General features: G+C 34.2%; 1 protein-coding gene across 1 annotated transcript in view; it reads right to left on the bottom strand.

Annotated features, from left to right (window-relative positions):
• Positions 1-21,561, bottom strand: part of LOC132797185 (protein scalloped) — a 78,619-nt gene that overhangs the window by 54,472 nt on the left and 2,586 nt on the right. The window lies entirely within an intron of this gene.

The raw sequence follows: 21,561 nt of genomic DNA, 5'->3' as shown, positions 1-21,561 counted from the left end.
CCAATTTAATTATGAAGTTAATTACGAGTGCAGCGAAATTCCGCGAAAAAAGAATGTGTGTCCATTTTATTTATTGTACAAACCGACAAACAATACAACAATATTTTTGCACAACGATATGTATGCGCGCAGTCGAGCAATAACAAGAGTCAAAAAAAAAAGAAAACAACAAAAAAATGAACATGAAAATGAACTGCGAGCGTAAAAGAAATTCGGTATGGCCAAAAAGGATATGCACATGAATATTTATTGTTAATAATAGTGTGCTGCGGTCCGATGCGATGCGGTGCGGTGTGCGGTGAATGCAAGTCATGGGAATGGCAATCGCATGTGGTTAATGTGGCAGTTGGGAAAGCAGTTGGGCCAATGCTGCGTATACGCAATGTTGCATACGCCACGTGTGTCCGCAATGTGGCGAAATGAACAGCGACTGAACCCGGGGACTTTGGCAAAAGGCAACGGCAAAGGCAAAAGGCCAGTCTGTGTCTGCCGACGACTGCCTCAAACATTTCATCTCAAATTGGAATTCAATCAAAATTGTTAATTAACATGTGCAGCCAGCATGTCTGACAGTCCAGTCGAGTCCAACAGCAGCAGCAGCGGCAGCGTCGCCACCATCGCCATCGCCATCGCCGTTGCCAATAACCAAATGACAGCCTGACTGCAGAGATGGAGATATGCAGATGGAGTTGGAATCAGAGTCAGAGTCAGAGTCAGAGTCGGAGTCAGAGATGGATGCTGGCAGCTCAGCAGGCAAGCTGCGAGCTTTGTGTCGACATTTAAATAACAATGAATGCTGACCGTTGGCCGTTTGATTGCAAAGGGTTGTCCTCCCTCACCCCCCTCTCTCTCTCTTTCTCTCAGCGGGAAATGTCCGAGTGAGAGAGGAAGAGAGAGAGTGAGCTGCACATTGGTTATCAGCGGAATTCACATATCAAAGAAGCGGCTAGCGAAGTCTCCAGCGTTGCACATGCAGTCACCTCATTCAACTGACAGTTTTGCTGTTGACTTCTTTTTTTGTGTGTGTTTTCACACCCGTCACTCCAAAGTTAGCAGGGTATGCTCAACAACAGAAAGAGAGCATAAGGTATTTAGTATACCAGTATACACTATTTATATACAGTATATACTATTTATATACAGTATATACTATTTATGCAGCATCAGCGAAGATTTGCAAATCAATTAAGAAACCATTTCAGAGCACAAAAATTAGCTGCTGTATTTGGTTTATTATATATATGGTATATGGTATATACTGATATCGTTATTAAATTATTGTACATTTTGAAATTGTTCATAGTATATTTTAATATGCTCTTAGTATATTTTTGGCAGACATTCGGCATATTTCAATCAGTGAGTTTTTTAAAGTTATTTAAGAATCTTTTTTTTTGTTTGACAATGTAGCAATGCTTGGTTTAGTATAAATTCTATGCTTTAATTAATTGTCGTTTCCAATTAATGGTATATTTTTAAACCATTTACTTGTAATATGCTTAATAGATTAAAGTATTCAGAAATATTGTATAAAATGTATAAAAGCATGTCAAAATATTTCATACTTTAGTTCAATATACTGTTAGTATACTTTTTGGAATATTTGGAAACCAAAAATTGTCCGTTTTCTTTGACAATGTGAACGTGTTTAGTTAATAATATATTCTATGCAATTTTTAAATGGCGTTTTGTATAATGGTAAATTTATATATTATACAATTTAAAGGATATGTATAATACTGGAATACTTTCAGTATATTTATATACCACTTAAAGTATATTTCAGTATAATGTTGGCATACTTTCGGTATATTTATATACCACTTAAAGTATAGTTCAGTATAATGTTGGTATACTTTCGGTATATTTATATACCACTTAAAGTATAGTTCAGTATAATGTTGGTATACTTTCGGTATATTTATATACCACTTAATGTATATTTCAGTATAATGTTGGCATTCTTTCGGTATATTTATATACCACTTAAAATATAGTTCAGTATAATGTTGGTATACTTTCGGTATATGTATATACCATATAAAGTATACTTCAGTATATTGCTAGTATAATTTTGGTATAATGTTGGTATACTTTCGGTATATGTATATACCATATAAAGTATACTTCAGTATATTGCTAGTATAAATTTGGTATAATTCTAGTCTATTTAATAAGTTTTTCATATTTTATCAAAATGTTTAACGGGTATCTCAAAGTCGAGCACTGTCAACAGTAGCTTTCTTACATGCTTTTTTTTGTGTGCGCTTGCATCTCATTCAATGGACGCCGTGTGTGAGACAACGAATTAAGTTTGCATGGGCAATGACAATAATTTGTGAAATCGACTTGTGATAGCTGTGAAAAAGTGTATAAGCAGTCATACAGTGCGGGGTGGGGTGGGACGGTATGGAGAGGAGAGGAGCGGAGCGGAGTGAGACGGTAGTTGGTCGAAAAATTCGGGCCTCAGTCTGTCTGTTTATACAAAGCTGAAAGCTCAAATGAAACGAGACGAGACGTGGCGAGAGGAAACGAAATGAAACGCAACGCATCGCATCGCAACGAAGACTGATGAAAATGCCCAAAATGTGGAAAACTACAATACGTAGCTACGTATAGCACATGTAGAACGATGAGTGTTTTTGTTGTCTGGCCAAAAGCGAAAGAATGCAAATTTTGTTTATAACGCCGCAGCAATGGAATGTTCAGTGTTCAGTTCAGCTCTCTCTATCTCTCTCTCTATCTCTGAGCTCCCAGTTGTGCCTCGATTATATTTTCCCTCTCTGATTTTCGGTCAAACAATGCGCAAAACTACGAAACGAAAGAGCTTCCCTTCTGCTCTGCTCTGGCCATCAGATGAGTTGAGTTGCCACCACAACGAATGGCAGACAAATGGACAAACGGACAGACAGTTCGCCTGGTTGACTGACTGACTAAATGCTTGGCTGAATGACTAACTGAATGACTGCCTGCCGACCAAGCGGACAACACACACAGACCTAGACCCAGGCCCTGGTTCTCATCCTCATCCTCATCTTCATCCTCGCCGTGCTCCAATGCGATGCAGATGCAGATGCTCTGAGCATGACACAGAATGGAATTTTGATTGTGTATGTTGCATCTGCATCAAACCATCACCAACACTTCACCCACCACCACCACCCGAAACAGTGCAGCCATCCAGTCAGGCAGTCGACAGTCAGTCAGTCAGTCAGTCACTCAGTCAGTCAGTCAGTAACCACCGGGCAAAGTCATCCAACAACCCACAGCAATCGCCCCATCAACAACAACAACATCAACAACAACAGCAGCGGCAGCCTCAAGCCAAAGCTTTACCGTAACTGTAGCTGGAAACCAGGATTCAGGATTCGGGATTCAGGATTCAGGATATAGCTGGAGTCTCTCTCGCTGACTCTGATTGTGCAGTAACGTTGAAATTAATGCTGCACATATTTTCATTTTCGGTTTATACTCCATTCTTTCATTTCATTCATTCGTTTTTAAAGCCCGCTGCACACATCAAATGAAAAGCGAAAAATGTTTTCCATACCCGCCCAATTGAAGTCGGGGCATATGCATTATCTTATCCACAATATTTGGTCTTTCGAAGTATGCAGATAATATGATTAAAAAAATATATGTTATAAGAGTGAAGCCAAGTATATATTGTGATATGTTTGACATTTATGTATTGTTAACAATTTTATATATTTTGAAGTTAATAAGGAATCTTCCATCAACCATAAGTTACTTAAGATTTATTTTATTATATTTGTTTAAGAGTCTGCAACGTAGCATTAGGTTGATATTTAATTGACCAATATCAATGAAGTTTTTTCTGTAATTATTTTCACACAATTCAGAAACGTGAATCTTTAAAGATATTTGTTTTGTTACTGAGAAGAATTGTTAAAGAAACTATCGAATATGAAATAGACTATCGATATGTACTATCGAAATGAACTATCAATCGTTTGAGTTTAATTTATCCATTTCCAAAGCAGTCTGAAAGTTTATTCCCGCAACTTAGAAATATTAAACGAAGATTTATTTATATTATATTATATATATATATTATTATTTATATTTATTATATAAGAGGAAATAAGAAAAAATATTATTGCATTGATTATAGAATATACGTTAAAACAAAAAACATGAATTAAACTAAAATTTGAAATGAAATCGTTTGGAATCTATAAAAAAAAAGTTGAAACATTCATCATTTAAAAATTGATAAATGAGTTTGATTATAATTTCATAGCTGGAAAGTTGTCTTCCACTCAATTGAATACCCGATTTTATGCAGTTTAATCTCTTGTTTTATTAACTATATCTCTGCTACAAATCTTATTTAAATGGTTAAATCTGGAGATCTTGCCGAAGCAACATAAATCTGCAGAGTATTTGACATTCGCGTTGATTGGTTTAATTGCTTGCATTCCTTTCCTTTTTGTTGATGTTGTATTGTTCTTGTTGTTTTTCTTTCTGTGATTTTTTGGCTGTTGCGCCCGTCAAATCGGAAGGCAGACAAATGGACAACTGAATGGACAGAGCTGCACTTTCCGAATCGGAACGGACTCCGACTCTGACTGGACTGGACTGAAATGACCAAGCGACCGCTATCCAACTACATTTTGATTTGTGCTCCATTTTTGGGCAGTGCACTGATAACGTTGTTATCGTTTGGGTAGCAAACGTCAAGCAAAAAAAAAACAGAATGCAGAAAACAGAAAAAAATCACATCAAACAATGCGCACTCAACATGAGGCAATGAGCCAACAGACACACACAATACAGCAGCCCAGAACAGAATAAACAAATGACGAGAACAGACTCGTTGTACTCACAATACTGAGTACAACAAACGACCCTCAGTTTCCGGTTAAGCTACTTATAAGTTGCATTTTTCATTCCATGTTACATTTCGCAGTGCGCTTTAAAATTAAACTATTCGATACATTTATATTTTGACATTTCAGATTTCAATTAATCGAAATGACATTCTCAACAATTTTAGTGTTTAGCAACTTAATTATTTTATTATTATTAAATTAGATAAACGTTTGTGTAAGTTTATATCCTCATTGCTAAAAAGCGAGAGGGTCATGAAAGGCTATATACCATAACGTACATATAGTATATACCGTAAAGTATCCATATGTGTACAGTATTTTAGATTACCCAAAATAGCAGCGTTGTTTGCTTCATTCTATATTCTATATATTTTGGTATATTCTTATGTCGGTTTCAAATAATGAGATATTTTTATACCAATTGTAAAGTAGTATACTATTTATATCAATCAATTTAAGCCGCAGTATTGTATGTTTTTATTTCTTTTACTCAAAAGTATATAGTATAAAGTATATACCATAAAGCATTCATATGTGTACAGTATATACTACTGACAAAACTTGGCATATTTGTTTGGATCATTATATATTGTTCAGTATATTTTAATGTCATTCTATCATTTTAAGCTGCAGGATTAAGCGATGTGAAAGTCTTCAAATACCATTTTCCAAATAGTGTTATTTAATTATTAATTTATTAATGCGTTTTCAATCCTTCTACTCAAAAATATACCATAGAGTAAATTTAGCATCAATGAATATTTACAAATAAATCAAAAGACTCTGTCAAATGATTATTACTAATTTTAATGAATTTTAGTGAATGTATCACGCTCGCATTAAATATTTTTTTTAACGAGTTGAATTCATTCGAAGTCGAGTTCAAGTATTCGACATTCATTCAGATTAAATAAAGCAGTCAAATTTACTTCGTCTCCCACATAAAGACTTTTATGTCTTCAGTTCTTTTCATCGTCAGACTTTTTCGTATTGTGATTCTAATTAGCGTTCGTTAATTAAAACAAAAGGCACTGATCTTTGAATTTGCAGACAGTTGGACAGAAAATTGAAGTCAGCTTCGTCAGCTAATGTTGCAGTTGCAAACGAAGCATTTCAAGATTTCCTTTTTTTATTTCGCGTTCAAGTTAATGGTTCTAAATTTATAAGTTGTATGAATTATGTATCTCATGATTGGGATTCTCATAAAAATAATTATACATCAAAGAGTTAAATGTAAGTTACGGAACTTAATAAAATGGGGTGCTTATTAATGAAAATGCAAATGGAAATTTAATTGTAAGTAAAATATTTATTTATGTTGTGTTTATTTTTATTTGATAATATTGAAACTAGTATTAAATTCTACAGTAAAGAGAGTTCTGTCTGTTTAATAATTTCTTACAACATGCTCCATTGTTGTTTTTTAAATTAATTTATTTTGCTACTGAGCCAGTCTAAATGTGTAAAAATTAATCTTAAAAAATGTGTACAGTATAAATGTGTAAAAATTAATCTTAAAAAATGTGTACATGAGGTTTTTGTATATACTTTTTTCTCTAAAAATCGTAAAAATACGATTTGAGATAAGTTCATATGTAAAATGTCATTTCCTACAAGTCTTTTAAACAAAAAAATTTAAAGACGAAACAAAATAAGTACTACAAAGTGCTTTTTACACCCGTTATCCGACATCTCCGACCGAATATTGTATATTAATATTACATTAATAAATCTACAGTATTTATATACTCCTGATGTGTTTTAGTTGCCATCAGATAAAAATTGTAAAAGTTATTCAAGAAATATTTGGCTCCTTTGGTTGACCATTTGGTATATTTTGTAGTCTATGGTATATTTCGAATGTGGTAATAACATTCGGTATATGTTAGTATTTTTCCAGTACACTAATTCGGTATATTTTAAGAATAATATTGAACTGTTTTTCTCTGTTTGAAATGAGGGTTTTAGCTGCTTTTGGTTGACCATCTGGTATATTTTGTAGTGTATGGTGTATTTCGAATGTGGTAGTATATACCATATACATATATACCAAATATGGTCTTGGGTAGTATTTTTGCAGTAATTAATTTGTTATATTTTTACAATAATACTGAACTGAAATATAGCCTTTGGTATTTGTTAGTATTTTTGCAGTATACAAATTTAGTATATTTTAAGAATATTTCTGAACTGCTTTTCTCTGTTTAAAATGAGGGTCTTAGCTGCTTTTGGTTGACCATCTGACCATATGGTGTATTTCGAATGTGGTAGTATATGTATATACCAAATATAGCCTTTGATATATGCTAGTATTTTTGCAGTATATTAATTTGGTATATTTTAAGAATAATACTGCACTGCTTAGCTCAAATTTAAAATGAGTAGCAGGTATCTTACAGTCGAGCTCACTCGACTGTAGTTTTCTTATTTGTTTTTATACTTAACATTTCATATTCTATCAAAAGTGAATTGAGTTTTAATCGGATTGGTTTGCTTCGTATTTATAAAGTTCGGTGTTCTATTGGCCTTCTAAAGCAATTGCAGTTGCAGTTGAAATTTGCATTTGCTGTTCAAGTGGTTACATTTCAGAATTGGAAACATTTGCCATTATTGCACGTTTTGGCGACATGTCACCGTGATAATTTGACAGCGCAAATAAACTGTGAAAAGTCACATAGCTAAATGCAGTTGTCATCAAATTATGCGCTTCGCCTCATGCTCTCTACTCTTCACTCTTTGAAGTGTTCTAGTCACCCACAATTCGGACTCACCCCCAACCCCCCACACACATACACACACCTTTCCCACTGCTCTATCGCTGACATTTTGTGTGTTGATGTTCGTTTTGGGTCTTTTGCTATCTCTTTGGCGTGTTCATGAATCATTTCGGTTAGCGCCTGGAGCCCAAAGTGGACACCAAGCAAAGCTGACATGTAACTCTCCCCTGGCTTGTTACCGCATTAAAAGCGGGACAACAAAACAAAAGAAATGAAAATGAAAATAAAGTAAAATACGCTGATGGTTAATAAAACGCTGCGAAAGTGACAAAAAATAAAGAAATGGAAAAAAATTCAGCTGAGCTTTGGTTTTTCATGGGACAAAACACATGTACAACTGATGTTCATGTGTCTGTATGTGTGTGTGTGTGTGTGTAACTGTGTGTGTTACATGTTGCTTACACTCTTGAGTGGGTGAATCGTATTGTATATTTGCTGCTCATCGTTTATGACTAATAAATGCATGCATGTGCAGTTGCAGTTTGCAGTTTGGAGTTTGGTGTTGGGAGTTTGCAATTGTTGCTGCGCTGTGGCAATTGCAAATGCTGTTGCAAGCAAAATGAGTGCAAAACGAGCATTTTGAAATATGCTCATAAAACACACACACACACATATATTGGAAAATGAAAATGCAACAAACGATTGTAAGCATAAACTGTGGAGTAGCACAAACAGCTGCTGCAAAATGTTGCTGCAACGATTGCGCAACAAAACGCAAGCGCAACCGCGCTCAACGATGCAACGCTGCCACAGCGCAAGCGCAAGCTTGCACTCAGACTTCGTGTATGTGTGTGAGTGTGTGTGTAATCGACAGCTTGCAATCGAAATTGACATCGACATCGACAACAACAGCGACGAGGCGTCGCGACGCCAAGCGAATTTCGGTTGACGAAACGAACAAAAAAAAAAGAACAACACACAAAAACGTGCAACAAATCAAATGAAAACGAAAATGCGAAAATTGTTCGCATTCGCAACGCTAAACAACAGCAGCAGCAGCAACCATAACAACAGCAACCACAACAACAACAGCAACACAACACAAACGATGTGAAGTCAAGCGACATTGCGGCCAAAGCTGCCACAAATATTAAACAGAGAACTGAGAAAATCACCATTTGATGGCGAATTAATTATTATTTACAAATTAGCGCACAATTAATAAGCAATTCAATTTGATTTCTAAATAAATTTATGTCACTTAATCACACTTTATTCTATTCGTAATATTTGGGGTACGAACCAAATAAAATTTTGCGATTTTTAGAAATTGTTTGAAGTTGTATTGAAAATATTATGAAATACTAATGATAGTTTCAATTCTATTCAATTTTAGTTATAAGTAATAATTTATGTCACATAATCACACTTTATTCTATTAGAAATATGTATAAGGCTTTCTTTACATTAGACATTACATTAGATTATAGTATATTAGATTATAGATTATATATATATATTATAGACATTACATTAGATTATAGTATATTAGATACATTTTAAATACATTTAGAAACTTTTTGAGGTTTGAAGCTATTTAAATACTAATAATATAATAATATATGATACTTTGACAATACTAAGGCACAGATAATAGAACAGTTAACTAAACTAATAAGAGTGTCAGACCTTAAGTTTACTTAAAAGTTTATTTCGCAATCTAATATGATGTTAAAAAACGTAGAATTATAAAAGTAATATTCAAAACCTTTTTTTTTGTCGGAGAATTGAGAATCTCAAAAATCATATACCATATAATCTAGTTTAACGACGTTTTTCGATATTTTTCGTAGTTAGAAAACCTTTTGTTTAAATTTCAAGAAATTCAGAAAAGTTCAGCAAAGATCAAACAGAGATTATAATGATATTTCTAAGTAAAGTTGGGGAACTTGAGATCAAAGTAATTAATAGATGTTTCTATTCAAAGTTGACATTTAAAAGAAAAATAGTAAGACAACTTTAACTTTATAAACAATCAAACCCTTATTGAATCAAAACCTTATTGAAAATGTGTCCGCCTAAGAAAGGGCTCACTAAAAAAATTTCACAGCAGCAGCTGTTAAGACGAACAATCAATCTTGGCAACATTTCTTTGTCATGTAAAGAACATTAAAATATATATTTTCTTGAACAAACAAAGACGATTCAAGGCTTTGGATAACTTAACAAATTTCAGCACGAAATTAAGCTTGAAGTGCAGTTTTTGCTGCATACTTTTGGGCGCATACGCAAATCGCTGTTAAAATGCGCTGTTCCGATTTATGAATTCGCTTAGAAAACACAAAAAATGCACAATTCAATTTAATACTGTTGAAATTCAAGTCAATCGAAGTCGAATCTTTAAATGTCTAACGAAAATACGCAAATTAAAGCCAACGCTCGAAAGTATGCAACATAAATGAAAATGATATCGCCGAAATGGTCAGTTTGTGGAATTGACTGAAGGGAAAAGAATCAATTAAGAATGAACGAAAAGGATGCTATTTATTTGATTTAATTTGAATGGCAAAAGTTGGTGTCGGTCACCCACACACTTCTTTTGTGGCCAATATATGTTATATAATGACAATGTGTCATTAATGCTCTTTATTAAGCTGCGGCGGCACATACGAAAGTATTTCGTTTGTTACCGGTTTCGGGTTGTTCTTGGTGTTGGTGTTGGTTTTGCTTTTGGTTGCCAAAGACCAAAAAACAAAAAAAAAAAGCTTTTAATTTAAGACGGATGCGCGACGGTCACACGGCGAACAAAACGTGTGGAAAATGGCGACGACGAAGCGGCGGCGTTTCTTTTGGTTCTTTTCGTTTGCGGCCGGCCAAATGATAAGGGGTTAAGTAAAAAATTTTTTCAAATGAATTAAAAACCAAAAAGCAAAAAAAAAAATCAAATGGGAAGAAGAATATAAATAAATATGCCAACGAGAGAGACAGAAAGAGAAAAGAGTGGAAAAAAGCGAACGTTTATCGTTGCCCTTGCCATCATTGTCGCTGTCGCTGTTGCTGAGTCCCGCTGCAATCTCATGGATATGCATAGAGTGCTAAACGCTACAAAGCAAAGCAAAGCAAAGCGCACAGCGTGCCGTAGGTAGATGAAGAGAGATGGGGCGAGAGAGAGAGAGAGAGATGTGGGGAGACAGACAGATGTATGTATGCTATGCAGCAGTTGTTGCTATATAAGAAATTCTTTTTATCCCATACCAAACGGAGTCGGAGATGGAGCGATGGCGATGGCAATGGAAGTCGGAGATGGTAGCGAAGGAACCAAAATAAATGCGCAATGCATACAAGGAGAGTCTGGAGTCTGGAGAGCAAGAGAGTCGCCGCCTCGCTTCTGCTACAACGTGACATTCCTTAAATTATTTTCTGTGCTCAAGAAAACATTAAAAAATATTTTTATCTTGTGCAGAAAAGAAGCCGTAGCGGCAACAACACAACAACGGGCAACGGGCAACAACTTCGATGGGAAGAATCCTTTTTAAAAAGTTGCCTCAGCTTCTGGTTCAAGCGTTTCACGTACGTTCTTCGCTTGTTGCTGTTTCGCCTTCGTTTCAGTTTCTTTTTCTTTTCTTGTCTTCTTTTTTTCCTTTTTGTTGTTGTTTGTGTTGTATAGTTAAAAGAAAAGAGCAACACGGAAAAAATGCGACTCTCATTAATTTGTGGAAAATTGATTTTGTAACAAGCAGATAAAACAAGAACAACCATCAGCACCGACAGCCGCACAAAAACATCGACACAGACAGATGGCAAGAGAGCGGGAAAAGCAAAAAAAAAAAAACCCCCTTGAACAGAAGCGCCAACTTCTAAACACAATGAAACTGCACTTTACGAGTATTCACAGCTCACACTCGTTCTTGTTCTGGTTGTTTCTTTTCTTTTCTTTTTCTGTTCTGTGTTTTTTTGTTTTTTGTTTTTATATTTTATAACCCTCAAGACACACAGCTTGAACCGGCAGTTCTATAATAGAAAACTGATTACCAAACTGTCTTTAAACTGCTTCAGCAATTTTGCTTTATGACATACCCACAAAACATCACGGCAAACTGCAAAACTGCAAACTACAAAACTGCAAACAGCCAAGTTGTCAAAGACACAGCAACAGCAATGACTTTCGCAAGGAAAAAGTTCCTTCTGCATATTTATTGCTCAATTTCTTTTCACAATATCTCGAATAGGTGACGAGCTTTGCAAGATATTCGCAGCACATTTCAAATTGTATTTGTTGCTTTTAGTTAACTTTGAAAGTTGGCCATAAAATCGTATCCCACTTTTCGATCAATCGAACTTTTATCATTGCACTCTCCAAGAAATCACAATAAATTGCTGCAAGCTATAGCGATTCATTTGATCTAATTTGAATGCAGCACAGTTTGAGGTATTAATTAATTTTAATGATTAATCGCAGAAGGATAGACAACCAGTTTGGTATAATATAATTGAAGAAAGACTGTAATAAAAATAAAAAAGAAAAAAACCTCCATAGTAAAATAACTCTTTAATAATCGAGAAACTATCGACCTACTATCGTACTTTTTTATAGGTTCTAAATTTAACGAAGATTAGAAAGTTTCTAATATCGAATAAACAAAATTATTTGAAAATCATCAAATTATTATAGCTCTTATTCTCAATTGACTAATACTCGAATTAAGAATATTTGGTCATGAAACTATCGACATACTATCGCACTCTCTTAGGCAGTCGATAAGAAGCATGTTTTAAATATAACGAACATTAGAAAAGTTCATAATAACAAATGAAATGTGAACAAAATTATTTGCAAATCATGACATTATCAAAGCACTTATTCTCAATTCACTCATATCAACATACTATCGCACTTTTTTTCAAAGTCCACAAGAAGCATATTCCAAATATAATCAATATCAGAAAGCTACATAATATCATGAATGAATTGTAACGGAAATTATTTGAAAGTCATCAAATTAGTAAATCAAAAGTTCGGCCCTTTTTCTCAGTTGATAAATTAAATCAATATTACTATCGCAAAACTATCGGCCAACAGTTTTGACTGCAGTTTTATTTGAATAAATCTAAAATATATTAAAAAGTGGCTTAAATAAGACAACTAAATAGACTTCGATGGTAACATTGACCAAACTATCGAAACTATCGACATACAATCGTTATTTCTTACGAAAATTTCAAAACTAATTCATACCGTAGGCAAATTTTTTAAAAATATTTTCATATTATTAAATGTGAAAAGCCAAGCAAGAAAAAAAAGTATTTGGCTTTGTTTATAATATTTCCATGTGAATAATTTTAACTGTCGATCAAGAATACGCACAAAAATGACAGCTAAGCAGATGCGGGGGCTATGAGCAAAATGAAAACAATCAAAAATCTGAAAGACAAATCACATTTTTTTGAGGCTGTGAAACCCACGAAAACTTACTTGGATTGCAGTAATAAAAACAGATCGAAATGGCAAACAACGCAAAGACAGAGAGAAAGAGAGAGAGGAGGCAAAAAAAAGGCGGCGGCGAAGCATTAAATAAAAACAAATAACAAGTGGAGAGGTGGCAAGTGGCAAGTGGCAAGTGCCGAATGGTGAGTGGTGAGTGATGAGAGGTGAACGGTGAACGGTGAATGGTGAACAGTGAACAGTGAACGGTGGCACGGTGAACTTTCAACGGTGGCAAAACCGATGGCGGAACACGCTTCACAAGTTGCCAAAGCGCTTTTGCCCCGGTGCGAAGACAGTCAAAGGGCGCGACGCACAGCTTAAATGCGAGGGAGGAACTCTAAAGAGTGAGGAGAGGTGCGGCAGAATGGAGAATGGGGAATGGAGAAGGGACAGTAGGGACAGCCAGACGGACGGACGGACGGATGGACGGACAGACTGACTGACTGACTGGATGGCTTTGGCTCTGGGCCATTATAACATCGGTTGGGTCTCCGTTTGCCGCAGTACGGCGGCAAAAATAGCCAAAGCCAACATGGCGGATGTTGCATGGAATTTATTTTTACTTTAAAGTAAAGAATTTTTTGAATTCCTGAACGTTGAAAAATGTTGAAAACGACAAAACAAAGTATGCACGAGTGTGTGTGTGTGAGTGTGCGTTTGTGTGTGTATTAAATACTTTCAAGACGCTATACAAGCAAGCACAAGCAAACAGGGCCTGGAGGGGACAGCAACAGAGCTACAGATACAGATACAGATACAGATACGTGCGACCGGCCGGCAATTCAACTGAAATGACAGAACAGCTGACGCGACGTAGCGCGGGGCGGCAACGATAACACATTAAGGGCATGAGAGAGGGAAGACAGAGAAAGAGAGAGAGGCAGACGAAGAGGGAGAGGAAGAGGGGAAGAGCAGACAAACAGAGACACCGATTAAGGACACAACATGCCTGGGATCCCGTATCGAATATCAAAGAAATGTGGCTGCGATTTTTCTGCTGATCGACAATCAGCTGCCGTTGACGATGCCGTTGACGATGCTCGCTCGCTCAGTGAATTGCAAAGCTTAGTGATAACTTGGCTCTAACCTCTAGTTGGCCATATTAATTTCAACAAGCTTCAGTTGAGCCAACGGCGCCCCAGACACACAAATAGATAGAATAGATAGACTGAGACACATTTGCAGTTGCAATCGAAGGCTACAAAACACAAAAATAAACAAAAACCTGCTCGTCTCCTCGAGATGGATTATGTGTGTGTGTGTGTGTGTGTTTGTCATGGGAAACTTGAGTTGCATGTGGCAGCAAGTGCGTATCGCAGGGTCACATATGTTTCCTCCATTCATGCGTAAAGGCTTCGATTCAATTCTTGCCTTGCTTTATATCATCTTGGCTTGGTCAGCAGCAAAAGTGCGTTGATTCGCATGCAAACCTAAAATCCAAAATGTATCTCAAATATTGCTCTGAGTATATGCATAAAGGTAATATTACAATATTATAATATATATTATATATATATATCCAAGGTGTACCTTAAAGATTGCTTTGAATATAAGCATAAAAGGTAATATTAAAAAATATATGCATATTTTATCAATTATATAAAATAAGCAATATTATCTGTCCCTCAAATATAAATGAAATACGATTTTCTTTGAAATATTCTTAAAACAAAACTAAAAATTAAACTTAGTTATCCAAAGTAGTGAAATCTTTAAGATTAGTTTCTTAATTTATGAGTTTACTTTCGGGTAATTGATAACAATTGATTATTGCTTATTATGTTTGGTATTGTTCTTAATTAATTGGCAAAACAAAGTCCTATCAAAATTACATTTATTTAACACACATATTCGTTTTTTTTTTTAATTTTATTGCCAATATTTTGCATTGGCAATTTTATTTTTGAAAATTACTTAACTTACATTTCGTTCAAGTTTTTTGAGAAATGCATAATAATTAATAAAATTACTCGAAATTCTTAAATTGAGAAAGTGTCTAATGCAATCCACAATCAACATTTTAGCCGCCATATTCTGCAGAACAAATTCTATATGGTAGTATATAGTATTTCAAACAAACAAATATTGCTCATAATACATGTTAAGTTTGCTCTGGCTTTTTCTTTCATATTTTGAATAATTTGAAATTTAACTTTAACATTTACCTGAAATTTTGTTCAGTAATTGTCATTTAATTATAATGTTTATATGAATACTTAGATAGATATACATATGCTTCGAAATAGAAAACGCAAGAAACGAGAATTTCTAGTGAGAGCCAAACTTCAATTTCTTTCCCAAAGATTGCAATTGCTTGAATTTCCATTACTCTGTATTAATTTTAATTAATTGGCAAAGAAAGTCATATAGAATTTATTTTCAAAACACATAAAAAACGTCATATTTTGTATTCTATGGATTATTTTAAATGGAATATGTTAGTATGCCAATATACCAAATATAACCTTTGGTATATTATAGAAATTGTATATCGATATACCAAATACAACCTTTGGTATATTATAGAAATTGTCATATCTTGTACTCTATGGTATATTTTCAAAAGTAATAGTGTATCGATATACCAAATATAAACCTTGGTATATTATAGAAATTGTCATATGTTGTATTCTATGGTATATTTTAAAAGTAATAATATACCGATATACCAAATATAAACTTTGGCATATTATAGAAATTGTCATATGTTGTACTCTATGGTATATTTTCAAAAGTAATAGTATACCGATATACCAAATACAACATTTGATATATTTTTAGCTTTTTTAGTATATTAATTTGTAAATTTAAATAAAAATACTGCACTGTTTTGCTCTTATTGAAATTGGGTAGTTTTCTTAGTAAAATAAAACATTTTTCTTTTACTTAAACCACTTAAATGAATAATAGTTCACGTGAACCTATACAGATATATATATAATATTCCACGCAATTCTCAAGATATTTATAGTATTTATTTATTCAATGACTATGCAATTTAATGAACATACAGCGAGTGCTCAAAGTCAAGACGATAGCTTAAATATTTATTTTTTTTATTTGCAAGCATTCAAAGAGGAAATGGCACACAGAATTCAAAATGAATTTATTCCGCATATACATATATAGTATGATCAGGACTATGGCTGTTCTAACTGTGTGTGAATAAATGCGAAAATGAATGGAAATAAAATAGCAGTAAAATTGAGTTTGCTGCAATGCAAGTTGAATGATTATTATCGGTAAGTATATCTATTAATGGCTGTGTGAAAACAAAAGTGAAAACCCTCGGGGCATTTATTTCTCATAAATATTGATAATGCGGGTGAGGGTGAGTCAATAAGCTACCGTAGATAGCCGTAGATAGTAGTCGAGATCCTCGTTATCGACCTTCAGCACTTGGGCAAAGCACTTTCAGTGGCAAAAGCAGAAAGCAAAAGCAGAAACACAAAACATAAACATAAACATGGAGCGACTGAGAGATAGTTTCGAGTATTTGCACTCAACGAACGAACATTGCATGAATGCTATGATAACAATTGGTTATATGAGAAACAAAAACGTTGGCGAGACGTTTGACGTATGAAATTGAGCTCAGTTTACGATCGCAATTGTGATCGCGATTCGTTTGCATTATACAAAACTAAAAAGAAGTAGCTCGATTTGCAATTTAAAGAACATCAAAAGAATGACAAAGTCAGAAGAAGCATTGAAGAAAAGAAAGTAGAAGGAAGGCGTCTTGGTGCTGCTGTTTTTGGGAAACCCCGCAAGTAGCTGAAAGGCAGTCAAGCGAATTATTGCTGCAACATATTGCAGCAGAATTAACTAAGAACTAGTAAGTACAACATTCGCTTGGGTCTTAAGTGGCAGTGGACAGTAGTGCATTTCATTGGACTTGGCCCTATAACCCAAAATTACTTAGACGCGGCTAACTTGCGTTGTCTCTGTATCTGTATCTGTGTGCGAGTGTGTGTGTGTGTGCGTGTGTGTCTGTGCGTGTAATGTCTGTACATCTTACATAATGTAAGCAGCTACACTGGGAAAAACAAATCAAGCGCGATATGAAAGTGAATGCAAATGAATGAAGAATAAATTTTGAAAATTCAACTTATTTTCAATTTCAATATTTATTGATTTTTTACTGAAATATTTCTATTAAAAAGTGTATTTTATTTTTATAACTTTATTAAAACCAAATAAAGTTAGATACATTTTAGATCTGACCTATATCATTTAAAGAACGTATTTTGCACAGACTTGATGCAATTTTAAATTATCTTACATATTAGCAATAATTCATTGTTAACTATAAATATCTATAATTCAGTTTAAAAAATGATCTTGATCTCGATTTGAATTGAAAATAAATTCAATTGCATATAAATTCTGTTTTAAATGTGAAGTACATAGATAAAATAAATTGAAATTGATATTGACTTTAGAAATTAATTAATTTATAAATAGAAATACTTCACTTTAAACATTTTTTTCTTCTTCATTTTATTAAATATAAATTACATTAGACATGTTAATTTGATCTTCAAAAACTTCTAAAGTCAAAATTTTTTTTTTTATTTGTATATATATATATATATAATATATTTTTCAAAGTATATATTTCGCATAGACTTTTGAGATGGGACTTGCAGTATACATTTTTTAAATATACGCATTTCAATGCAAACGTATACTTGATTTTTTCATTTTATTCATGATCAAGCTGAATTGTATCATTAAAAATTACTATATTAATTCGTAAAACAATATTTTACGTTTTCTATATGAAATTTGAAGATAAGATTTGCATTGGAACATAGGTTTTGCACTTGGGACTAAATAAATTTCTAGACAGAAATATAAAAATAAAAAGTATATTTTACTTAAGATTTTTGTTTTGAAATTGAGCCAAGTCGGAAACAATATTTTTGATCTACAACTAGACTTTCGATATAATTTTCATATAATCCGTTTAGATCACTTAAATTCTTAAGAATTGAATTGATTGTTTCGCTCAGTGCAGGTTTGTATGTGGCAGCAATTTGCAGAACAAATTCAATTAGCTTCTTCACTGCGCTGTGTCTCAGTCTCAAGTAATGCAAAGCCGCCGCACTGACAAACTAAAAAAAAACTGACAGAATGACAGACGGACAGACGGACAGACTGACAAAGTGCCAGACTGATTGACAGAAAGGCGGTTGACAGTCTGATTAGACTTAGCACCTCTTCTCGTCTCGTTTCGTCTCGTCTCTCGTCTCTTTCCTTCCCCCCACGATTAGCTTGGCAATTCGATGACGTTGACAGCCGATGCCGACAGAAAGTTGTCGATGCCGACGGCTTCGCTGAGCAAATGTAAATAAATGCATTGGGAATCATTTCCCATCATAAAATTTCCAAATCGATTAACGTCGCGTGGCGCCAACGTTTTTCCTGTTTTCGCCCAAGTTGTTACCCAACTCCTTCTCCTTCTCCTTCTTCTCCACTGCCATCGCCATTCGCAGTCGACGTCGCCGTCGCAGTCGCAGTCAGCGTTTTTTCGCAAGTGCAATACTAATTATCCAAACAGAGCTCCATGAATAATACTGATAAAGTGGCAAAGGGATTCAATTTCGTATACCCAATATAAGAAAATGAGTTGAGCTTGCAAATTGCGCCCTTAAACATTCATCTCTCTCTCGCTCTTAATCGATCGTCTGTCTGTCTCTCTCTCGCTCGCAATGTGACGCATAAAAGTGCTGACATTCTGGCAACAAATGCAATTCTAACGTAGTGTATACAATATGTACTTATAAATGGAAATGTGTTTTCAAAAAAGAGTCCCATCAAAATAAATATCAAATATCCGAAATTATAGTTTACTTTCTCATTGATGTGAAGAAAACCGCGATTTTACTTATCTTCTGGCATCGTATTACCCCCCAAGCTGCGGATCACTCACATTTTTTGTATGTCTAGTCAAAAAAAAAAAAACACAGAAAAGAGAAAAAAAAAACAAGTTTTATCCACAGAGCAAAGATTTGCATTAGCTTCCTTCTATTCTTCTATTCCCTAGCGAAATATCTTCAAGACTTTCTCGCAGCGAAGAATTCAAACTTGATATATACAAAAGTACTCGCAAATATATATATATATATATGTATATGTATATATTTATATACTAAGTATGTATTTATGGATGTGTCTAAGTCACGTAGTTGGCAACAGATTAGTCGCTAGTCTCGACTAGTCAGCAGTTAAAATAAATCTTTAACCAAAATGAGTCTTTCTCTCTCTCTCTCGCTCTAGTGTTGTATATTGCAGCAGATCTTTCCCCGAGACAAGCTTTATAGCACACACTGTGCTCTGATTTTACTTAAGTCTTATTAAAATATGTAGACTGTAATTAACGAAACAGTTGAGTATTCTTTAACAATTCTCAGCTAATATCTTAATATAATGAATTCACTTTAGATATGTTACTTCAACGAAAAAAAACAAGAAAAACCTAAAATCCATTTAGGATTGACAAAGTTTCGCTTAAACTTGTAAATACTCGTAGATAGAATTCCAAATTTTCTTTTTTACAAAAGCAATTGTCACTATTTTTTCTCATTGTTGATTTTTATGGTCAACTTGCAACGGTTCATAACTCGAATTCAAGTAGTCGCGTTTCATAAAAGTTTCAGTTTGTAAACTGATCATACGATATATGTATGTATATATATGTAGTATAAAAGTAAGTGCTCTAATAAACTGTACTAAGCGCAAATTCCGAATCTTTTATTTATTATGTTTAATGGGCTAAATGACTGAACGATCGATATAATTAACGGAATTGCAGTGAAATAAAATTTAACAATTGCAACTGGCTAATGCTTATGCCAATCATTTATTAACTACTGCAATAACTTCACATTCATTAATTACAAATTGACGTGGAATTTGGAGCAACTCTTTAAAGAGTGATACTTTTTATTTCCCCTCCCGCTTTTCACTTTATAACATAGTCTAGCACAGATTGTGATAAAATGTTCTAAGATAACGTGAATCAAAAAAAAAAAACTTGGAATCTTTTCAAACAGATAACGAAGATGCAGCCAAAGCCAGTGAAACGTTTACAAACAACGTTATTAAAGTGTGTGTACATGGGTTGCACTTATCTCAAAGCTATCCAAAATGCTAATAAAGCTTTTGGAGATAACCACTTTTAAATCGTATTAAGTACAACGTTTCAGGATGTGGAGAAAAAGAAAGAAAAATAGGAAGTCAATTGATGTAGTTGCGAGGCATGAATGACTTCTCCGATGCTATCTGAGTTCTCCGATGCTATCTGAGTCGATCGAATAGTCATAATCCCAGTATTGTACTTATCTCAAAGCTATCCCAAATGCTAATAAAGCTTTTGGAGATAACAGCTTTTGAATCGTATTAAGTACAACGTTTCAGGATGTGGAGAAAAAGAAAGAAAAATAGGAAGTCAATTGATGTGGTTGCGAGGCATGAATGACCACTCCGATGCTATCTGAGTCGATCGAATAGTCATAATCCCAGTATTGTACTTATCTCAAAGCTATCCAAAATGCATATAAAGCTTTTGGAGATAACAGCTTTTGAATTGTATTAAGTGCAACGTTTCAGGATGTGGAGAAAAAGAAAGAAAAATAGGCATGAATGACTCTGATGCTATCTGAGTCGATCGAATAGTCATAATCCCAGTATTGCACTTATCTCAAAGCTATCCCAAATGCTAATAAAACTTTTGGAGATAACAGCTTTTGAATCGTATTAAGTACAACAAACGTTTCAGGATGTGGAGAAAAAGCGAATGGGAAGTCAATTGATGTGGTTGCGAGGCATGAATGACTTCTCCGATGCTATCTGAGTCGATCGAATAGTCATAATCCCAGTATTGCACTTATCTCAAAGCTATTTAAAATGCTAATAAAGCTTTTGGAGATAAGAGCTTTTGAATCGTATTAAGAACAACGTTTCAGGATGTGGAGAAAAAGCGAATAGGAAGACAATTGATGTGGTTGCGAGGCATGAATGACTCCGATACTATCTGAGTCGATCGAATAGTCATAATCCCAGTATTGTACTTATCTCAAAGCTAGCCAAAATGCTAATAAAGCTTTTGGAGATAACAGCTTTTGAATCGTATTAAGTACAACGTTTCAGGATGTGGAGAAAAAGAAAGAAAAAGAAAGAAAAATAGGAAGTCAATTGATGTGGTTCCGAGGCATGAATGACTACTCCGATGCTATCTGAGTCGATCGAATAATCATACTCGCAGCATATTATGAATGGTCGGGGTCTGTAACACTCTGCTGATCGTGCTGCAGTACTTGTAATATATTTCATTATATATAAGTATGTAGCATATCAAAAGAGATTATTATTATTCATATATACATATAAATATATAAAGCTTTATTTTTTATTTTGTTTCTTTTTTTTGTTTTTGGAGGGGGAGAGCGATAACAATGGCCACGCATCAGATTAAGCGATAGCTTCTGCTGCTGCTGAT

This window comes from Drosophila nasuta, chromosome X, assembly GCF_023558535.2.
Source record: "Drosophila nasuta strain 15112-1781.00 chromosome X, ASM2355853v1, whole genome shotgun sequence".
Classification (NCBI taxonomy): domain Eukaryota; kingdom Metazoa; phylum Arthropoda; class Insecta; order Diptera; family Drosophilidae; genus Drosophila; species Drosophila nasuta.
This window is presented reverse-complemented; position numbering and strand designations above follow the sequence as displayed.